The sequence below is a fragment of the Hyperolius riggenbachi genome, chromosome 8 (genome assembly GCF_040937935.1).
Source record: "Hyperolius riggenbachi isolate aHypRig1 chromosome 8, aHypRig1.pri, whole genome shotgun sequence".
In the NCBI taxonomy this organism is placed as follows: domain Eukaryota; kingdom Metazoa; phylum Chordata; class Amphibia; order Anura; family Hyperoliidae; genus Hyperolius; species Hyperolius riggenbachi.
Genome location: NC_090653.1, coordinates 5,206,345 through 5,229,078, shown reverse-complemented (window position 1 = coordinate 5,229,078; position 22,734 = coordinate 5,206,345). Strand labels below are relative to the sequence as shown.

At 48.3% G+C, this 22,734-nt stretch overlaps 1 protein-coding gene across 4 annotated transcripts in view; it reads right to left on the bottom strand.

Moving 5' to 3' along the window:
- Positions 1-22,734, bottom strand: part of DIAPH2 (diaphanous related formin 2) — a 1,596,586-nt gene that overhangs the window by 105,056 nt on the left and 1,468,796 nt on the right. The gene's annotated exons all lie outside the window — the stretch shown is intronic.

Here is a 22,734-nt window from a genome sequence, read left to right as displayed (position 1 = left end):
CATCGCTTCCCCTTCCAGAGGATCGCAAGGTTCCAAAGAACTGGAACGCCATCGCTTCCCCTTCCAGAGGATCGCAAGGTTCCAAAGAACTGGAACGCCCCTGCTTCCCCTTCCAGAGGATCGCAAGGTTCCAAAGAACTGGAACGCCATCGCTTCCCCTTCCAGAGGATCGCAAGGTTCCAAAGAACTGGAACGCCATCGCTTCCCCTTCCAGAGGATCGCAAGGTTCCAAAGAACTGGAACGCTATCGCTTCCCCTTCCAGAGGATCGCAAGGTTCCAAAGAACTGGAACGCCATCGCTTCCCCTTCCAGAGGATCGCAAGGTTCCAAAGAACTGGAACGCCATTGCTTCCCCTTCCAGAGGATCGCAAGGTTCCAAAGAACTGGAACGCCATCGCTTCCCCTTCCAGAGGATCGCAAGGTTCCAAAGAACTGGAACGCCATCGCTTCCCCTTCCAGAGGATCGCAAGGTTCCAAAGAACTGGAACGCCATCGCTTCCCCTTCCAGAGGATCGCAAGGTTCCAAAGAACTGGAACGCCATTGCTTCCCCTTCCAGAGGATCGCAAGGTTCCAAAGAACTGGAACGCCATTGCTTCCCCTTCCAGAGGATCGCAAGGTTCCAAAGAACTGGAACGCCATCGCTTCCCCTTCCAGAGGATCGCAAGGTTCCAAAGAACTGGAACGCTATCGCTTCCCCTTCCAGAGGATCGCAAGGTTCCAAAGAACTGGAACGATATCGCTTCCCCTTCCAGAGGATCGCAACGTACCAAGGAACCAGAACGCCATCGCTTCCCCTTCCAGAGGATTGCAAGGTTCCAAAGAACCAGAACGCCATCGCTTCCCCTTCCAGAGGCCCGCAAGGTTCCAAAGAACTGGAACGCTATCGCTTCCCCTTCCAGAGGATCGCAACATTCCAAGGAACTGGAACGCCATTGCTTCACCTTCCAGAGGATCGCAAGGTTCCAAAGAACCGGAACGCCATCGCTTCCCCTTCCAGAGGATCGCAAGGTTCCAAGGAACTGAAACGTCATCGCTTCACCTTCCAGAGGATCGCAAGGTTCCAAAGAACCGGAACGCCATTGCTTCCCCTTCCAGAGGAAGGCAAGGTTCCAAAGAACCGTAACGCCATCACTTCACCTTCCAGATGATCGCAAGGTTCCAAAGAACCGGAACGCCACTGCTTCCCCTTCCAGAGGATCGCAAGGTTCCAAAGAACCGTAACGCCATCGCTTCCCCTTCCAGAGGATCGCAAGGTTCCAAAGAACCGGAACACCATCGCTTCGCCCTTCCAGAGGATCGCAAGGTTCCAAAGAACCGGAACGCCATTGCTTCCCCTTCCAGAGGATCGCAAGGTTCCAAAAAACCTGGAACGCCATTGCTTCCCCTTCCAGAGGATCGCAAGGTTCCAAAGAACCGGAACACCATCGCTTTACCTTTTCAGAGGATCGCAAGGTTCCAAAGAACCGGAACGCCATTGCTTCCCCTTCCAGAGGATCGCAAGGTTCCAAAGAACCGGAACGCCATTGCTTCCCCTTCCAGAGGATCGCAAGGTTCCAAAGAACCGGAACGCCATCGCTCCCAGAGGATTGCAAGGTTCTAAAGAACCGGAGCCCCAACGCTTTACCTTCCAGAGGATTGAAAGGTTCCAAAGAACCGGAACGCCATTGCTTCCCCTTCCAGAGGATCACAAGGTTCCAGAGAACCGGAACGTCATCGTCAACCTACCGAAATCTTCTGTCCTGTTATTACATTCAAACCAGGGCTCACTAAGGTGGTCCTACACCAGATATTCTGATTGGCTGAAATATTTTACCACACACACATCCAATTGTGATTGGTCAATTTTACCACTTTAGTACAAGGGCCAGAAGATTATGAATGCAATGAAACTGAACAGAGTACGTAGGTCAGCTCCTCCTACTACATGGAGATGGTACAATTGGTCAGTAATTGACCAATCATAATTGAAAGTGTGTAGCAGGCTTTAAAGCTTAGTACACACATCCAACTCCAATTGACCAATAATTGGCCAATTTTATCAATTCCCCTTCCAGAGTAGGGCTTAACTACATAATCTGTTCATAGTATTCAAAGTCTGCTGACCCTCATACAACATGAAGTGGGAAAAAACTGTTCCGTAGTTGCCCAATCAAAATTGAATGTCTGTATGCACCTTTTTAGAGTGGTCAGTGAGATGATAGTTATTCCCGAACTGGGACGAATGTTACACCAATTAATATAGCTTGGAAATGGACCAATAAAAATGCATTGGCTTTGCTCCTTGCTCAAGCTGCAAACATGAGCATACGATTTGCATCACCTTGGGATTGGTAGCATCTTGCTGACTGTCCCCGAGCGACGCCATATGCTCTATAACTTCCTGCAGGAAGTGATGCCTTGCTGTAAACAGACTCCTGGCTGAGCTAAAAAGAAAAAAGATTACGATATTATTGCCCATAAGAGGAGGTTACAGATCTGCAGTCCTGGCCAGCGAGGTGGAATGCGGTCTCACATTAGTATGTAGGAACGCTGTGCAATAATAAAATGAGGTATTTAGACTTGCAGAACGTGGCAGAGTTGGGCTCAGGTCATGGTGAGTTGAGCCCAGGTTGGCAGATCCGAGTATTGGCCGAGTTACTGGAACTCTCCAATTCCTACTACCGATGTCCAGCTACCTAACATGAGTGGACATCCCAAAGCCCGGGAAAACCACCAAACGTCCCTCCCCGTCCGATCCGGCCAATCCACCACCAACGCAACGCCGGCCTCTGGCCCGATAAGTGATGACATTTGGAGCGCTCTCCTGTAATACGCTCCTCACATTTATTGTGAATGACATATGCGTGCCGATAACGCGGCTAAATGATGCATCTGAAATTCATCTCAAACAGCATAATTAGCTCTCGGAGGACTGCGTGATCTATTATTCCGACTAAACACCAGGCTTGAGACCGCGCCACGGCCCAGCCTTTCGTCTTCATTCATTTCCACGGCTGCCGCAATTATTTTTTAATACATTTTGTCTGAGCCGCCGAAAAACTTTGGTTGTAAATATTACATTATTGAAAACAGATCGCTTTTGTTTTGAGACGGTGATTAAAACGAGACAGCCATCAAGCAATGAAAGCGGGCCGAGACCGCGCTGCTCCTCACCAAGTTCTCGAATACGGGAAGATTAAAAGTTAATAAGCAGCACTTTGCCATAAAAGTTTTGCTGATTATCATTAGCAACTCTTCTCATGTGAGCAAACTTCACAGTAGCATCAGTCAGGACTCCACCGGAAGATGGAGAGGTCAGGGTTATCATGGATTAATCATATGATTAGAGGAACATCAACCTAAGCACAGAATTACTCACTTCTGTAATAAGGGAATAGGAGTTCCCTCTCTCTCTCGCTTTATAGGCCACGTAAACCGGAGTGCCTGGAGGAAACCCAGACAATGGGGGGGGCATACAAACTCTGTGCAGATAGTGCCCTGGTTGGGATTTGAAGATGCAGAGCTGCAAGGCGAGAGAGCTAACCACTACCCCACTGTGCTGCCCCCAGGAACATGCAATAATACAAGTCATGGTATTATCCAAACTAATCTCTCTCAGATTCTTGCTGAACCTGAACCCTGAGGGATCTGTGCATACCTGATATACAGCCAATCAGATGCAAATCTTCTGACCTGCATCAAATTTTATGTAAATTGAGCCTGGAATCAGGCCAACTTAAAACAGGAGGATTAGCCATATTATGCCAGGGGGGGAAACACACATTTAAAGGGATACTGTAGGGGGGTCGGGGGGAAAATGAGTTGAACTTACCCGGGGCTTCTAATGGTCCCCCGCAGACATCCTGTGCCCGCGCAGCCACTCACCGATGCTCCGGCCCTGCCTCTGGTTCACTTCTGGAATTTCAGACTTTAAAGTCAGAAAACCACTGCGCCTGCGTTGCCGTGTCCTCGCTCCCGCTGATGTCACCAGGAGTGTACTGCGCAGACACAGACCATACTGGGCCTGCGCTGTGCGCTCTTGATGACATCAGCAGGATCGAGGACACGGCAACGCAGGCGCAGTGGTTTTCAGACTTTAAAGTCTGAAATTCCAGAAGTGAACCGGAGGCGGGGCCGGAGCATCGGTGAGTGGCTGCGCGGGTACAGGATGTCTGCGGGGGACCATTAGAAGCCCCAGGTAACTTCAACTCATTTTCCCCCGACCCCCCCTACAGTATCCCTTTAAGTAGATAAATACTTGATCTACTTAAATAACACATGTATTATACTGTCCACGCTTTGATTTCAGTGAATGTTATATAGTAAATGACGAGAATTCTGTTCCTGGTGGGGGCCATGTCTTTTGCCCACAGTTTGAGGCTAAATCCTGATGTCATTTCTGCCCTTTACTTTTGTTTTTCTTTTCTCCTCCAATCGCTGATTCATCTCAGCCTTGCTTGTAAACACAAGTGAGCAGGGGATCGTGTTTCAGCTAGGCAGCTAGGCAGGGAAATAAATGGAAGAGGAGGAATATATTATAGATAAAAAGAACCCCCAGCATGCAACTGTTTGGCACTGACTACTAAAGGGCCAGTGCTCCTTAAAGAGACTCTGTAACAAAAATTGCATCCTGTTTTTTATCATCCTACAAGTTCCAAAAGCTATTCTAATGTGTTCTGGCTTACTGCAGCACTTTCTACTATAACAGTCTCTGTAATAAATCAATGTATCTTTCCCCTGTCAGACTTGTCGGCCTGTGTCTGGAAGGCTGCCAAGTTCTTCAGTGTTGTGGTTCTGTGATGAATCTCCCCCCTCCAGGCCCCTCTCTGCACACTGCCTGTGTGTTATTTAGATTATGGCAGATTCTCTCTTCTCTCTTATCTTTTACAAGCTGGATAAATCGTCCTCTGAGCTGGCTGGGCTTTCACATACTGAGGATTACAGACAAGGGCAAAGCTGTTTGCAAGAAGAAAAGAGCAGCCTGAAACTTCAGTGCATGAGAGCAGAAGGGGGAAAGAAACACACAATGATCTCTTGAGATACAAAAGGAAGGGTGTATACAGCCTGCTTGTGTATGGATGTATTTTCAATGTGTGGACATGCTGTACATCAACCTACTTCCTGTTTCGGTGGCCATTTTGTTTGTTTATAAACAAACTTTTTAAAACTGTTTTTAACCACTTTTAATGCGGCGGGGAGCGGCGAAATTGTGACAGAGGGTAATAGGAGATGTCCCCTAACGCACTGGTATGTTTACTTTTGTGCGATTTTAACAATACAGATTCTCTTTAAGTATGTGATAACTCCAAAACGATAACAGCAGAAAAAGATTTTAAAGTTTTGATTGCAGGATTAGCATCTTTATCACTTAATACACTCAGACTAGTTGCTGTTGAAACTTGATTTTTATGGTGACAATCCCGCTTTAAATTAGCAGAGGGTGTAATTGATTGGCCCAATTCCGAGCGTACAAATAGTAGTACAGTAGTTTGAAGACATGATTGGCTGAGACGTGGCTGGATGCAATCTCCGGATTGGGCAGAGCAGGTGGGAATAGGTGCTATACGATTGTCGTAGGGAAGAAAGACCCATCTTCTCATCCAAGTTCTTCCCCATCTCTTTCTCCTTCTAGAGAGCACTTACTGGACACGGAGGACCCGCAGGACTCTGAGCGCTGAACTCAGACCTCAAAAACACAATTTTATTTTCCTAAGTCGCAAACAAAACAAAACATCTGTTCCTTTCAAGTCTGAATGAAACTTTCTTGTCACGATAACGCCATTACTGGAGACGTGTCTTTCAGGGGTCAGATGGGAAGTGACAGTCTGGATTAAGCAATCCTATGCCCAACTCTAATTCCTTTTCTTAAAAATATTTATTCATTGTGTCCCCCGTTGAATAACCTCAGATGTTTCCCTACCAGCAGGAGACGTTTCTGTGTCACTTGTCACCGGAGTGACAGGATTCAGGCCTCATTGTCATCCGGCGTTCCAAACATGCCAGACTCGGACAGACATGATTCAGCCTGGCGTCTGTGGATATCTCGGTGTAATCACCGGTGCTTTTACTCTGTGCCGCCCATCTAATTCCCGCTACAAAGGCCGGGAAATTGGCAGATAAAGGAACAGCCGGCATTGTCTCTCTCACAAAAAGTTCCTCAGCCGACCGGCCTGTCCAAAATCAGACTATTGCCGTGGCTATGATCTGTGGCCATAAAATCTGAAGACAAAGAAAAGAACACATTATTTGTGTGTGTGTACAGTGTGTGTGTATATACTGAGTGTGTGTACAGTGTGTGTACAGCATGGCATGTGTTTGTGGGGGTTGGGGAGTGTGGGGGTTGCCGTTGGGAGGGGATGTTCCTAAAGTGTAACCAGTATTCTTAAAAGAAAAGAAGTTTGCGACCGTAGATCTGTAGTACGTCGCAATACAAGGTATCTGAGTCGCACCTTATCTGGTATCCAAAGGTACCTTATTCCAATCATTAAAGTGATCCTAAAGTGACCAAAAAAGTTAGATGCCTATGTACATGAAAGCCTCTGGGTCCCAGTCCTTGCTCCATCCCCTTCGTTCCCCCGGGAAGATTATTTGACCAGCAGGTCGATAACGTCTTTGGCCCTCCTCAGGCAGCCTTCTCAGTACTCATGTCTCTGAATATCTCTGAAGACAAGCGAGTCCAGGCTCCTGCAGCCGCAGTGCGGATACACCAATCTTCGGAATACATTCGGATATGCGAGTGCTTCTGAAGACTTTGGAAGACATGAAATTTGAATGGTGGGAGAGCCGGGGAAGGAGGGCACACAGAGAGGACCGGGAAGGCTCTATATCACGGGTCAGGAACCTTTTTGGCTGAGAGAGCCATAACGCCGCATATTTTAAAATGTAATTTCGTGAGAGCCATACAATATGTTTCAAACTGGGACAGTAGGGCTCAACGTCTCTGTTGCCATGGTGATGTGTATACAGTTGATCCGCCAGGCAGTGGCAGCGTCAAACACGTCTTCAGCTTCTCTTGGGTTTCAGCAACATTAGCAATTTTCCCGAGAGCCAGACAGGAGAAATACCGACTAACAGCTTGTACAATCAGCTAGCTGACTTGGGGGTTGATTTCTTTGTAGGACGAGATCTCTGCACTTTGGCCCAATAGGTTGCCTGTCGAGTGACAGGCAGCCTGTTGGGCCAATAAAAGTGCGGGGATCTCTTCCTACAGTGGCCTCAATTCACAGAGCTTTATCAAACACTTTATAATTTACCTCATGGGTAAAATCTAATTTTGAATTCAGTAAGGTGTTATATATTTATTGAACGTTTTATCGGGAGGGCACCCAGAGACGACCGGGATCCTAGGCTCCTCAGATACGCCACTGGCTGTGATCAGTATTGGGGTATACATATGCTGCAGAGGGTAAACACGATGGGTGGGGGTTCAGCTGGAAGCCTCCCTCCCCCCCCCCCCCCCCTGCTATATATAAAACCACTGGAGGTCTGCCGGCGCTTAGGAGGAAAGTTTTATAAATGCTGTTTATTTGCTATTTGTATGTCCTGCACTTGTTGTCTGTTCCTCTGGTAATGGCCGTGTGTTTCTGCACTTGTTGTCTGTTCCTCTGGTAATGGCCGTGTGTTTCTGCACTTGTTGTCTGTTCCTCTGGTAATGGCCGTGTGTTTCTGCACTTGTTGTCTGTTCCTCTGGTAATGGCCGTGTGTTTCTGCACTTGTTGTCTGTTCCTCTGGTAATGGCCGTGTGTTTCTGCACTTGTTGTTTGTTCCTCTGGTAATGGCCGTGTGTTTCTGCACTTGCTGTCTGTTCCTCTGGTAATGGCCGTGTGTTTCTGCACTTGCTGTTTGTTCCTCTGGTAATGGCCGTGTGTTTCTGCACTTGTTGTCTGTTCCTCTGGTAATGGCCGTGTGTTTCTGCACTTGCTGTTTGTTCCTCTGGTAATGGCCGTGTGTTTCTGCACTTGTTGTCTGTTCCTCTGGTAATGGCCGTGTGTTTCTGCACTTGTTGTCTGTTCCTCTGGTAATGGCCGTGTGTTTCTGCACTTGTTGTTTGTTCCTCTGGTAATGGCCGTGTGTTTCTGCACTTGCTGTCTGTTCCTCTGGTAATGGCCGTGTGTTTCTGCACTTGTTGTTTGTTCCTCTGGTAATGGCCGTGTGTTTCTGCACTTGTTGTCTGTTCCTCTGGTAATGGCCCCGTGTTTCTGCACTTGTTTGTTCCTCTGGTAATGGCCGTGTGTTTCTGCACTTGCTGTTTGTTCCTCTGGTAATGGCCGTGTGTTTCTGCACTTGCTGTTTGTTCCTCTGGTAATGGCCGTGTGTTTCTGCACTTGTTGTCTGTTCCTCTGGTAATGGCCGTGTGTTTCTGCACTTGTTGTCTGTTCCTCTGGTAATGGCCGTGTGTTTCTGCACTTGTTGTTTGTTCCTCTGGTAATGGCCGTGTGTTTCTGCACTTGTTGTCTGTTCCTCTGGTAATGGCCGTGTGTTTCTGCACTTGTTGTCTGTTCCTCTGGTAATGGCCGTGTGTTTCTGCACTTGCTGTTTGTTCCTCTGGTAATGGCTGTGTGTTTCTGCACTTGCTGTCTGTTCCTCTGGTAATAGCCGTGTGTTTCTGCACTTGCTGTTTGTTCCTCTGGTAATGGCCGTGTGTTTCTGCACTTGTTGTCTGTTCCTCTGGTAATGGCCGTGTGTTTCTGCACTTGTTGTTTGTTCCTCTGGTAATGGCCGTGTGTTTCTGCACTTGTTGTCTGTTCCTCTGGTAACGGCCATGTGTTTCTGCACTTGTTGTCTGTTCCTCTGGTAATGGCTGTGTGTTTCTGCACTTGTTGTCTGTTCCTCTGGTAATGGCCGTGTGTTTCTGCACTTGTCTGTTCCTCTGGTAATGGCTGTGTGTTTCTGCACTTGTTGTCTGTTCCTCTGGTAATGGCCGTGTGTTTCTGCACTTGTTGTCTGTTCCTCTGGTAATGGCCGTGTGTTTCTGCACTTGCTGTTTGTTCCTCTGGTAATGGCTGTGTGTTTCTGCACTTGCTGTCTGTTCCTCTGGTAATGGCCGTGTGTTTCTGCACTTGCTGTTTGTTCCTCTGGTAATGGCCGTGTTTCTGCACTTGTTGTCTGTTCCTCTGGTAATGGCCGTGTGTTTCTGCACTTGCTGTCTGTTCCTCTGGTAATGGCCGTGTGTTTCTGCACTTGCTGTTTGTTCCTCTGGTAACGGCCGTGTGTTTCTGCACTTGTTGTTTGTTCCTCTGGTAATGGCCGTGTGTTTCTGCACTTGCTGTCTGTTCCTCTGGTAATGGCCGTGTGTTTCTGCACTTGCTGTTTGTTCCTCTGGTAATGGCCGTGTGTTTCTGCACTTGTTGTCTGTTCCTCTGGTAATGGCCGTGTGTTTCTGCACTTGCTGTCTGTTCCTCTGGTAATGGCCGTGTGTTTCTGCACTTGCTGTTTGTTCCTCTGGTAATGGCCGTGTGTTTCTGCACTTGCTGTTTGTTCCTCTGGTAACGTCCGTGTGTTTCTGCACTTGCTGTTTGTTCCTCTGGTAATGGCCGTGTGTTTCTGCACTTGTTGTCTGTTCCTCTGGTAATGGCCGTGTGTTTCTGCACCGTGGCATTTCTCTCTCTCTCTTCCTGTGAAAAGCTTGTCAGAAATGGGCCGGCCGCCTCTCAGGAGAGCTCAGACACATTATTTCCTTCCCACCTTTCAGCTTTTCCCCTTCCTGCGTTGGCATCGCTGCGGCCGCCTATGCCCAGAAGTGCCTTCGCTGAAAGCCAGGCCATCAAATCAATTATCGCGGCGCTCGCTGCTGGAAGTACGAATGAGTGACGGGAGGGAGCGGCAACCTTCAGCTCCTGTTTGTCACCTTCCTCCCATCCTTTCAGCGCCGGAGATTCGGACGCGCTGTCCCCCCACTGATGGCAGAGGTTGTGTCGGCAGATCTGGGAACACCTTGTGCCGAAACCGTAAGAGAGAAATGATGCCGCACTTCTGGAGACGTCCTTCACCGCGACCTTTCTGGCTCGGCAGCTTCGGAGGGCAGATTTTCATTTTATCACTTGGATTTTTTTCATACTTGTATCAGAAATGGTATCTGATACTTCTGAAGATGCTACTCCGATATATTGTAGGGCCGCCCCCTATAGGTTGTAGGGCCACCCCCTATAGGTTGTAGGGCCACCCCCTATAGGTTGTAGGGCCACCCCCTATTTGTTGTAGGGCCACCCCCTATAGGTTGTAGGGCCACCCCCTATTTGTTGTAGGGCCACCCCCTATAGGTTGGAGGACCACCCCCTATAGGTTGTAGGGCCACCCCCTATAGGTTGTAGGGCCACCCCCTATAGGTTGTAGGGCCACCCCCTATTTGTTGTAGGGCCACCCCCTATAGGTTGTAGGGCCACCCCCTATAGGTTGGAGGGCCACCCCCTATAGGTTGGAGAACCACCCCCTATAGGCTGTAGGGCCACCCCCTATAGGCTGTAGGGAACTGGCTTATTGCACTTCCCTGTATTGTGTAAGCTTTCAGTTAATACAATCTTTTGAAACTATAAAGGGTATCTTTATCGCCCGACATTCTTTACAGGCGCTCACATACAGCCAGGACGACATGAGAACAGAAGGGGTTGGGATAAAACCGTTATCTTAGTGTTGATCAGAGTGGGATAGTTTAGTACTTTTGCTGCAGTACACTCTATTATATACCAAAACGGTATAACAGAGGCGCCAACAAGAGTAAAAGCGATTAAAAACCGTTTAACCACTTAAGCCGAAGGGTTGTTTCTTTTTTGCATCTGAGCAACTTTCACCTACCATTCATTTGCCAATAACTTTATCACTACTCATCACAATGAATTGGTCTATATCTTGTGTTTTCCGCCACCAATTAGGCTTTCTTTGGGTGGTACAGTTTGCTGAGAATTAATTTTTTCTAAATCCATTTTAACAGGAATATTAAGAAAGAAATGGAAAAAAATCATTATTGCTCAGCTTTTGGCCATTATAGTTTGAAATTAATACAGGTTACAGTAATTAATACTCATGTATTTTATTTGCCCATTTGTCCCGGTTATTACACCATTTAAATTATGTCCCTATCACAATGCATGGCGCCAATATTTTATTTGGAAATAAAGGTGCATTTTTTCAATTTGCGTCCATCACTATTTACAAGCCCATAATGAAAAAAAAAAATATTAATGTACTCCTTTGACATGCATATGTAAAAAGTTCAGACCCTTAGGTAACTATTTATGGTTTTTTTTTATTTTTATTATTGTAAATTTTTTTTTATTAAACATTTTATTTGGGTATATTTTGATGTGGGAGGTAAACAGCTAACTTTAAATGTTAAAAAATGTATTTATTTAATAAAAAGTGGCCACAGTCAAAAAGTCCTGGGAGCGAGATTGATCGAAGAATGAAACCGGGGAACTTTTTGACGCAGCGTCTGATAAGAGGCTGTCGGCTTTTCTGCGGTGGGCTTCAATCAATGAAAGAGGTCTATAATCCCTTTCATTGATCATTGGGCTAACGGGCGGAAGCGCGCACGGAAGACCCTGCGGAAGTGCGCGGCCCGCAGGAGTGCGCGCAGCCCAACTGGACGAGAATGTTCGTCCAGTTGGGCTGAAGTAGTTAAAAGGGGGAAGTTGGTGGACTCACCTTCCTCGTAGAAAAAATCGGACAATGGGACGTTACTCACATACAAAGTAACTTTTATTAAAAGCTCCAAGATTTGCAACGCGTTTCACGGGTCACTATCCTGCTTCATCAGGCAATAGTTTGGAGGGTAATGGGGAAAAGACAAAAGGGAGTGTGTTGCCAGAGGAGCACTTAACACAAAATAAAAAAAAACAATCATGAAAATATAATGCAAGAAGTATGCATATGATAATCATATATAACACAGAATCTATGTACGCAGTGCTTGCTAATAGATACAAAACAGTTGTAACTTGATCGATCCTAGTGCGTATACATATCATTCTCTACAGATACTGATAAAGTGCAAATGCTTGAATATAAAAACAGTGCACAAATTCAAATCGAAAATACAAGTTGAAAAGTGACGTTGCAAGTTGATAACTCTCAGGTACTATTAGCGACATGATCCTGATATTAGAGTGAGTATCGTGTTGCATAAACATGGTCCAAGTTGTAGCTGATAATAAAGTGTCTAGGGCAAATGGAACAGATACCCTAGGCCACAACTTGGACCATGTTTATGCAACATAATACTCAAACACTCTAATATCAGGATCATGTCGCTAATAGTACTTGAGATTTATCAACTTGCAACGTCACTTTTCAACTTGTATTTTCGATTTGAATTTGTGCACTGTTTTTAAATGCAAGCATTTGCACTTTATCAGTATCTATAGAGAATGCCAAATTAAAATGATGCAAAATCCAAGCTCAATACTAGTTCTGTGCATTGCATCCTCAGAGTCCTGCTGTACACCCCTGTGTATGTCTGCAGTATGTTGTATGTGATTATATGCTGCCCTCATGTCCCTACAGTCAGAATGTTCCCGAGCTCCATATCTTGTAGATCTGTCTTGGTAAGCGAGGGGCACGTTTGTTGGTCGATAATACGCTGGGTCAAAGCATTGGGAACTGGCAGTTAGCAGACAGATGTGGCTGTTTGTGGTGTGATGACCAATGATGGACAAACATCGCAGATGAATGTTCGCGGACTGTTCGCAATCGCTCCTGCAAAAGAATGCAAGCCAAACATCTACGTCGGATCCCACTGACCGGTGAAATTTAGTGGTTAATAGCAAAGCCTGTGTACAGTCAGAAACGCCACATTTGCTGGGTATGTTGAGGAAAGCAGTAGGGTGAAGGGGAAAATTGTTCAAAAAGACCTGTAGTTTTTGAGAAAGCGGTCGTTTGGGAGCGAGTGCAGGACTTTAGCTACACAACTCGTTTCATCAATGACTTTAGCTACAAACTGTTTTGGTCAAAAGCCGTTTGGGCGACCATGACCTCGAGAAACGCCCGGCGCTGACCGATCACCCTTTGATGTGGCTCCTCCCCATGCCAAACGCTGCTTGTGACCGCGCCAGATCCTCCAGCTCCGCCCACCACTGCATGTGACCTCTGGCTACACGGAACACAGGACTGTACATGACACCTGAAATAATCATGATCGCTGCAGGCGACAGTCTCTCAGAAATGGATTAGATGGGGCCCTAGGCCAGGTAGTAGATATGGGGCCCCGTGTGGTCTTTTTGGTAAGGTGAAGTGTAGAGAGGCCAGGGGAGGTAGCAGGTGGGCCCCTTGACACACATTAGGCCCCAGGCACATGCCTAGGTTGCCTGGTGGATGATCCTGCTCGGCAGTCTCTGACAGACATACAGGTTCTTGTCAGGGGAGGTGGACAATAACGATCAGCCAGTCGGTTTGGTTTCCTGATTACATGAGACTGTAGAAACTGGAATATGCCAATACAGACCAGAAACTATCACCTACAGTAATCATTTCACCTGAGCCTGACCTCTCTCCCCGTGCCAGCGTCCTGCCTTTCTTTAATCACCATTTATTTCCCTCTTATAAGAATCTGCAGCGCACTCTGTCTTGTGCGCCGCCATATTCCCTGCTGCAAATCACCACAACGCAGAGCTGTAAACAAGCGTTCAACCGAAAGCAGAATAATTATCCTTCGAATGCTCCATCCAGCAACAAATGGTTCGGAAAATCTCTGCTGCATTTCAGGGAAAAACCAGTCGTTTTGCGAGGACGGGGCGGATATTAAACTGTACTTACGGCGGCGACGCAACAATGCCGCATAAAAGCATTTGATTCCATCAGGCATTAAAGCAAAACTCCGCTCTCAGGGGGCGAATAACGAGAAATGCCACCAGGACATCTCTAAGGATGGCAAATCATTCTACAGATATTTCTGCCATCTAGGAGACCCGGTGTCAGAGTTTCCACAGAGGTAACTGGGCAACAGCCTAGGGCCGGCAGTTACTTAGGGGCACCTAAAGTAGGAACTGCGGAGAACTGTCCATGCTTAAATTCATGCGGAGCCTCAGCCAAGAAACATAATCTAGCATGTGTAGAGAGCTTCCCGTGCCACTCCCCCACCAGCTGCTAGAGGGCGCTGTGACATGAGAAGCTGATGGAGCAGAGTGCTCTGTACATGCAGATCGACACCCAGTATAACAAGTTAGAACTCTTTACTGAAGAAAACATGCAGAGATATCATACACCACCATCAGGAAATGTGGCTTACTTAGAACAGTCAGGAGCACAGAGTGACTACAGGAAATAACAATACCATAGAGATCTTCACATCATTCTACAGACAGTGACATCTTGTGGTTGCTTTACTATACTGCAGTTTAGGTAATAATCCTGTTGATACTTCCAACAATGGGCTCATTATGCATTCTGGGAGCATGTACCGGGGGTCGGGATTCTGGATAACTGAGCACTATAAACAGCTGCTATTCAATAAGTCTTCACAGTCCTGGATTTACTATAGATAAGTCACTGCGCTCCACCACTTCCTGTAATGACTCCGCCGCCCGGCCTGACAACAGACATACGACACGGCTGGCAGAAGCATCTCCAGAGACACCCGGTGCATCTATTTTCATTATAGGAGACCTAAATAATGTCCGACCCGCCTGACTCTATTCCTGGCTCTGCTGCCGGCGTCCCGCATCTATCAAAGGCCGGGAAAAGACACAAACAAAACGTTGTCATTGCAGGCGACGCCCTTTCTATCATCGATTGATGATCGCTGGTGCTAAGGAGGAGACCGGAGCGGATATCGCTGGAATCAGGGATGGTCGTAGTCAGCCAACTTCGCTACACTGGAACTACGCGTAGTTCTACGCTTCGCAAACTACGGTTTCAAAATCAGAAGCTTCGCTATGTTTGCATTTCGTAGACTGTGCGTTAAAATACGAAAGCTTTGCGTAGTGGGAAGCATAGTTGATGCGGACGCTTATGCCCTTATGCAGAAAAATGTCCGCAATAATCCGCTAAATATGCGCACGGGTGAACTAATATATGCGTACATTCCACCTTCCAATGCGGAATTGTATACGTATAGAAGGGCAATAATGTTTCTGCGCATGCGCAATGATCCGTATAGACGCAGTTATCGCACGCGTAGTTGACTTCGCAATACATACGTCAACTACGCATAGCGGTCGAAGCTTCGAATGGCGGGACTAGGACTACGCGGAAATACGTACGCAATGTTTTTAAACTTCATCTATGAACTACGATGCGTAGATTTGCACTGGCGTAGTTTATGAGCAACCCTGGCTGCAATATCTGTGGCAGCATCACTCCTCACCTTACACTTTATTGTGTCTCTGCATTTATCACATCCCATTCCCGATGATAAAAATAGGCAATTTGTGCCACCCCACCTCACACACCCATCTATCTGTATATACCAACCAGGGGCAGAACTACATATCACAGGGTCCCCCAGCAAATGCCTCCCAATGTTATCACCAGGGCTGGACCGAGGCAGAGGCGAGAGAGGCTCCAGCCTCAGGGAGCAGTGTAGGAGGGGGCGCAGGGCGGGGCAGAGGTGAGAGAGGCTCCAGCCTCAGGGCGCAGTGTAGGAGGGGCACAGGGTGGAGAAGAGGTGAGAGAGGCTCCCACCTCAGGACGCAATGTAGGAGGGGGCGCAGGGCGGGGCAGAGGTGAGAGAGGCTCCCACCTCAGGACGCAGTGTAGAAAGGAACGAAGGGCCGAGGCAGAGGCAAGAGAGGCTCCCACCTCAGGGCGCAGTGTAGGAGGGGGCATGGGGCTGAGGTGAGAGAGGCTCCAGCCTCAGGGTGCAGTGTAGGAGGGGCACAGGGTGGAGCAGAGGTGAGAGAGGCTCCCACCTCAGGACGCAGTGTAGGAGGGGGCGCAGGGCGGGGCAGAGGTGAGAGAGGCTCCCACCTCAGGACGCAGTGTAGAAAGGAATGAAGGGCCGAGGCAGAGGTAAGAGAGGCTCCCACCTCAGGGTGCAGTGTAGGAGGGGGCGTGGGGCTGAGGTGAGAGAGGCTCCAGCCTCAGGGTGCAGTGTAGGTGGGGGGGCGGGGCAGAGGAAAGAGAGTCTCCAGCCTCATGGTGCAGTGTAGGTGGGGGTGCAGGGCGGGACTGAGGCGGGAGAGGCTCCAGCCTCAGGGTGCAGTGTAGGAGGGGGCGCAGGGTTGAGGCAGAGGTGAGACAGGCTCCGGCCTCAGGGCGCAGTGTAGGAGGCGGCGGGGCAGAGGCGAGAGAGGCTCCAGCCTCAGGGCACAGTGTAGGAGGAGGGCAGGGCCAAAGCAGAGGCGAGAGAGGCTCCAGCCTCAGGGCGCAGTGCAGGAGGGGGCACAGGGCTGAGCAGAGGCGAGCGAGGCTCCAGCCTCAGGGTGCAGTGTAGGAAGGGGTGCAGGGCCGGGCAGAGGTGAGAGAGGCTCCAGCCTCAGGGTGCAGTGTAGGAGGGGGTATATTAAAAGCAATCTGATATCAGCTAGTCAAGGAGCTTCTATAAATGGATAAAACCAGCTCTGCTGCTGACTGTTATAAAGGTGTGTAAAGCATCTGTTACTCAAGAAAAGCCCGGCGGTGAGTGTGGTAAACGGGGATCGCCCCGGCATAGCAGAGGTGTGCTGACAGACCGGAGATCACGGTAACAGGCAGATCACGGAGCAGGAGAGGCCTCAGTACTGGCCCGCCTAAAGACGTCGCCCCCTATCTGCCGTGGCTGGGGGGAGAATGGAAGTATCCCATCTATAATTGATGTGGGATTTCCCTCCAAGGACACCGGAGACGCCGTCCTCCATCAAATATGAAGGTCATAAAATTCCAGCTGATGAAATTCAGGAAGACGTGTCTGTAAATTAACTGTGATCCCCCGACGTGAGCGAAACCGGTCATCTGCGGTGCCCTGACTTACCTGGCACAATACTCATTTACTGCAATACCCCGATGTGAGCGAAACCGGTTGTCTGCGGTGCCCTGACTTACCTGGCACAAGACTCATTTACATCCCCAGCCTGGCTAGTTCTGGCAGTTGGCTAGGATCTGGGTTACGGTAAAGAGTAACTTCTAGTGTAAAATAGACACCCTGCAACGTAAGGGTCTCTGTTATTGCTGTACGGATTGGCTGTTGGTAGGGTTAATCACTCACCTGTAATTAATTAATAATAAAAAACTTCGCCCCCCTACATCTGTAAAACAGCCACGCTCATGTTTCCCAAAATCTTCCGAACCTCTGTGGCCACCCCCACCTGCATATTGCGGCCCACCCCCACCTGGCAGCCACCAATTATCCCTCAGGCGCTGAGCAGGGGGCGGGCCTAGGCAAGCGTGTTGGAGGGGAGCTTCAAAGGACTTTGGGAAACATGACTGCTGCTGTCTTACAGGTGGAGGGGGCGGAGTTTGTCATTAATGAGCTTTCAATGCAGCCAATGCAGGATTTAATTTTGTGATAGAGCACAGAATAAATAAATAAAACATTTTAATGTATGTATCATATTCTGGTGTCAGTTTGGAGGTGATTTTGGATTTGAAAACCGATAACAGCCCGTGCCAATCTGTAAAATCACGATCTTTATAAAATATTCTCTAAGGCGAAATGCAGTATCCGCCATTTCCATAAAACAACGCATTGCGATGTATAAAAGGTGACCTGTCATCATCATCTCTGCCCAAAACCCGCGTGTGTCGGTACGAATGTCTAGCTGGGATCAGTGGTCCCCCAGGTGGCCGTATAATGACCCCCCAATGCTTCCAGCGTTTTCGGTGGCTTTCTAATGATTGCGTATAACAAAGCACCGGCCCGGCTTGTAGCCCAGATTCCCGAGATGACATTGAAGCCGTCCGCTTACTGAGCTTTGATTGATTCCAGATTCGGTCTCTGCCCACCATTCTCTCCGATGGAAGATGCAATCTGTGGCTGTGCGCTGATTTAAAGAGACAGGAAGGGGCAGGATGGCGGGGGCGAGCGATCAGTAGCGCTGGCCTAGGACTCCGACTACTGCCTGCAGGGTTATTATCTCATGATGTCCAGCATTAGAAGCAACGCATCAATTTATACAGAAATCTCATTACTGAGCATTGCAAACTGCAGCGGCCTCTGCCAACCAATCAGAAAGCATCTCTCCTGACAGCGCTGAAACCTGATTGGTTACTGTAGGCTTATTGTGCACCACACATCGTTGTCGTTGTTGGATTCTAAAACTAACCATCAATAATAATTATCATAGGCACACATGCTAAATAAAAGCAATCGCGTACGAATGATTTCCGATAAACGACATCTGCGAATGAGGAGAGGCATTAAATTCTGTATATACTGCGATGACGCGGTCATTCTCAACGCTGTACAGCCTGCGGAGAAACAGACCAGAGGCATTCATACAAATGTGTCAGTGCTGCTGTGTGACCTGTATCGATATCTGTACGTACGAGACCGATTATCCCCAGAACAGATTTGCTGGAATCGATCATTGGTGGTGCCTAGAAATCGCCACTGGCTGTTATCCATTCACATCACTGGCCGGCCAGTCGCGGATCATCGTTTTGCAGTGATTTTTGCCCGCGTAGGAGGCTGAAGCGCTGGCGGCCGCGAGGTTAAGTGACCGAGTCTTGCGAAGTTTGAGGAAAAGTTTTGCCTTTCTTTGGAAAGTGGTTTTTGAAATTTCAACGAAAATAAAGCACTTTCCTGCTTTTTGCTTTGCTTTTTGTACAAAGTCCGCCCGGGTGAATTGCGGCGGACGCAGCCGAGGAAGACTTCTTCTTGTAAACACATTAACGGTTCTTCGCCAGAAGATTGAGCTGCGGAAATAAAGACATCTTCTCTAAGGAGGAGACGAACTTCTACGCAGTATAAAAACCCAACATAACGGTTACTGAGTGCAGGCGGGAGATCGTGACCGTCTCGGTTGGTCGGCACGTCTGAGGTCACCGGAACACGGCGGCCCATAGATAAACAATTAACCCCTGCAGTCTGCTAACAGCATTACCGATAGAGTACAAGCTAGTCAGAGAAAGGTATGGGGTCTATTTTCTGAAAGGGTAATCTACAGACTAGATATGTCCTCTGATAACATCACTAATCTGTGTGGCCAGATATGTGAAGACTGCCACAAAAAAAAATAGGTGATGGTTGAAGGTTAGCGCTAGGGATAGGTGATGGTTGAAGGTTAGTGCTAGGGATAGGTGATGGCTAAAGGTTAGTGCTAGGGATAGGTGATGATTGAAGGTTAGCGCTAGGGATAGATGATGGTTGAAGGTTAGCGCTAGGGATAGGTGATGATTGAAGGTTAGCGCTAGGGATAGGTGATGGTTGAAGGTTAGTGCTAGGGATAGGTGATGGTTGAAGGTTAGCACTAGGGATAGGTGATGGCTGAAGGTTAGCGCTAGGGATAGGTGATGGCTGAAGGTTAGCGCTAGGGATAGGTGATGGCTGAAGGTTAGCGCTAGGGATAGGTGATGATTGAAGGTTAGCGCTAGGGATAGGTGATGGCTGAAGGTTAGCGCTAGGGATAGGTGATGGCTGAAGGTTAGCGCTAGGGATAGATGATGGTTGAAGGTTAGTGCTAGGGATAGGTGATGATTGAAGGTTAGCGCTAGGGATAGGTGATGGCTGAAGGTTAGCGCTAGGGATAGGTGATGGCTGAAGGTTAGCGCTAGGGATAGGTGATGGCTGAAGGTTAGCGCTAGGGATAGGTGATGGCTGAAGGTTAGCGCTAGGGATAGGTGATGATTGAAGGTTAGCGCTAGGGATAGATGATGGTTGAAGGTTAGCGCTAGGGATAGGTGATTGCTGAAGGTTAGCGCAAGGGATAGGTTAGATCTAGTGACAGGTAATGCTAAAAGGGTAGCATTATGAGCAGAAGAAGGCTAAAAACAAGGAACACCAAGAGCCCCAATAGTGTAATATGTACTGGTAAATGGTTACTAGATAGAGTAAATATTAATACTCACAAACCAGGGTTACCATTAGGCAACCACTGTAAAGGCAGGTGGGGAGATTTTCCTGACCCCACTCAGGAATAAGAAGTCGCTCTCTGTAGATGAGAAAAAGGGGGTTCAACCCTCCACCCAGGGTGGACTCAATATTATGCAGGAGAACAGAGGCGCCAAAAGGATAAAAGGAAGCTAAATGAGCTTAAAAACCAATTTCTTGGTAAATAGAGGAGGTAGTGGTGGACTTACCTCCTCCAAGTAGACACACAACGACTGTAGTAAACACAGTCAATATATTTTATTTATGAACTCCAAATATGCCATAAGAAGAAGGCTAAAGGTTTGAGACAGGTCAGGACTCGACGTCCAGTTTTAGGCAGGGCTGGGTGTGTTGGGTCAGGTTGGGGGCAGGTTAGTCGGAAGGGGGTTAGTTCAGTTTGCATTTTATCCTCTATGCACAGATTGTCCAGGTTCTGGGACTCTGGGTCTCCGTCTATACCGGGCAGGTGAAGGTTAAGCCGTTGAGTTTGTTGACTTGTCCCGGGTTGGACATTATATGGTGTTGCATGCTGGTTCTGGGGCCCCGGGCAGTGAGAGTTCCTGGGGCCCCAGGCTGGCTTGTGCACCATTATTGTTTTTAAATTTTAATGTAGATTCCCATGCAGTTTAGTTAGGAGGGGGGCAGATGAGAGGGTATATCCTGCACGCTGGTGCCCCCTGCTGGCCATATAGCCATTGTCTATATGCAACTGAAACCCTCTCCTATGACTAGCTGAGTAGCTCAGCTTCTGTTTGAATCAATCACTGCAGACTAGGTGTCATGTGTATGTGCACTTCTTGATTGGCTTACAAGCAGCCTGCAGGCTCTATATAAGCAGCAGAGAACTGTTTGGGAAGTGAGTTTCTCCTGTGTGTTTGGTAAGTTTCAGAGCAGTTGGGGACAAGCTCCTGGGTGTGGCAGATCCAGGGCTTGGCTGCGCTCACATATGGTGTTGCATGCTGGTTCTGGGGCCCCGGGCAGTGAGAGTTCCTGGGGCCCCAGGCTGGCTTGTGCACCATTATTGTTTTTAAATTTTAATGTAGATTCCCATGCAGTTTAGTTAGGAGGGGGGCAGATGAGAGGGTATATCCTGCACGCTGGTGCCCCCTGCTGGCCATATAGCCATTGTCTATATGCAACTGAAACCCTCTCCTATGACTAGCTGAGTAGCTCAGCTTCTGTTTGAATCAATCACTGCAGACTAGGTGTCATGTGTATGTGCACTTCTTGATTGGCTTACAAGCAGCCTGCAGGCTCTATATAAGCAGCAGAGAACTGTTTGGGAAGTGAGTTTCTCCTGTGTGTTTGGTAAGTTTCAGAGCAGTTGGGGACAAGCTCCTGGGTGTGGCAGATCCAGGGCTTGGCTGCGCTCACATATGGTGTTGCATGCTGGTTCTGGGGCCCCGGGCAGTGAGAGTTCCTGGGGCCCCAGGCTGGCTTGTGCACCATTATTGTTTTTAAATTTTAATGTAGATTCCCATGCAGTTTAGTTAGGAGGGGGGCAGATGAGAGGGTATATCCTGCACGCTGGTGCCCCCTGCTGGCCATATAGCCATTGTCTATATGCAACTGAAACCCTCTCCTATGACTAGCTGAGTAGCTCAGCTTCTGTTTGAATCAATCACTGCAGACTAGGTGTCATGTGTATGTGCACTTCTTGATTGGCTTACAAGCAGCCTGCAGGCTCTATATAAGCAGCAGAGAACTGTTTGGGAAGTGAGTTTCTCCTGTGTGTTTGGTAAGTTTCAGAGCAGTTGGGGACAAGCTCCTGGGTGTGGCAGATCCAGGGCTTGGCTGCGCTCACATATGGTGTTGCATGCTGGTTCTGGGGCCCCGGGCAGTGAGAGTTCCTGGGGCCCCAGGCTGGCTTGTGCACCATTATTGTTTTTAAATTTTAATGTAGATTCCCATGCAGTTTAGTTAGGAGGGGGGCAGATGAGAGGGTATATCCTGCACGCTGGTGCCCCCTGCTGGCCATATAGCCATTGTCTATATGCAACTGAAACCCTCTCCTATGACTAGCTGAGTAGCTCAGCTTCTGTTTGAATCAATCACTGCAGACTAGGTGTCATGTGTATGTGCACTTCTTGATTGGCTTACAAGCAGCCTGCAGGCTCTATATAAGCAGCAGAGAACTGTTTGGGAAGTGAGTTTCTCCTGTGTGTTTGGTAAGTTTCAGAGCAGTTGGGGACAAGCTCCTGGGTGTGGCAGATCCAGGGCTTGGCTGCGCTCACATATGGTGTTGCATGCTGGTTCTGGGGCCCCGGGCAGTGAGAGTTCCTGGGGCCCCAGGCTGGCTTGTGCACCATTATTGTTTTTAAATTTTAATGTAGATTCCCATGCAGTTTAGTTAGGAGGGGGGCAGATGAGAGGGTATATCCTGCACGCTGGTGCCCCCTGCTGGCCATATAGCCATTGTCTATATGCAACTGAAACCCTCTCCTATGACTAGCTGAGTAGCTCAGCTTCTGTTTGAATCAATCACTGCAGACTAGGTGTCATGTGTATGTGCACTTCTTGATTGGCTTACAAGCAGCCTGCAGGCTCTATATAAGCAGCAGAGAACTGTTTGGGAAGTGAGTTTCTCCTGTGTGTTTGGTAAGTTTCAGAGCAGTTGGGGACAAGCTCCTGGGTGTGGCAGATCCAGGGCTTGGCTGCGCTCACATATGGTGTTGCATGCTGGTTCTGGGGCCCCGGGCAGTGAGAGTTCCTGGGGCCCCAGGCTGGCTTGTGCACCATTATTGTTTTTAAATTTTAATGTAGATTCCCATGCAGTTTAGTTAGGAGGGGGGCAGATGAGAGGGTATATCCTGCACGC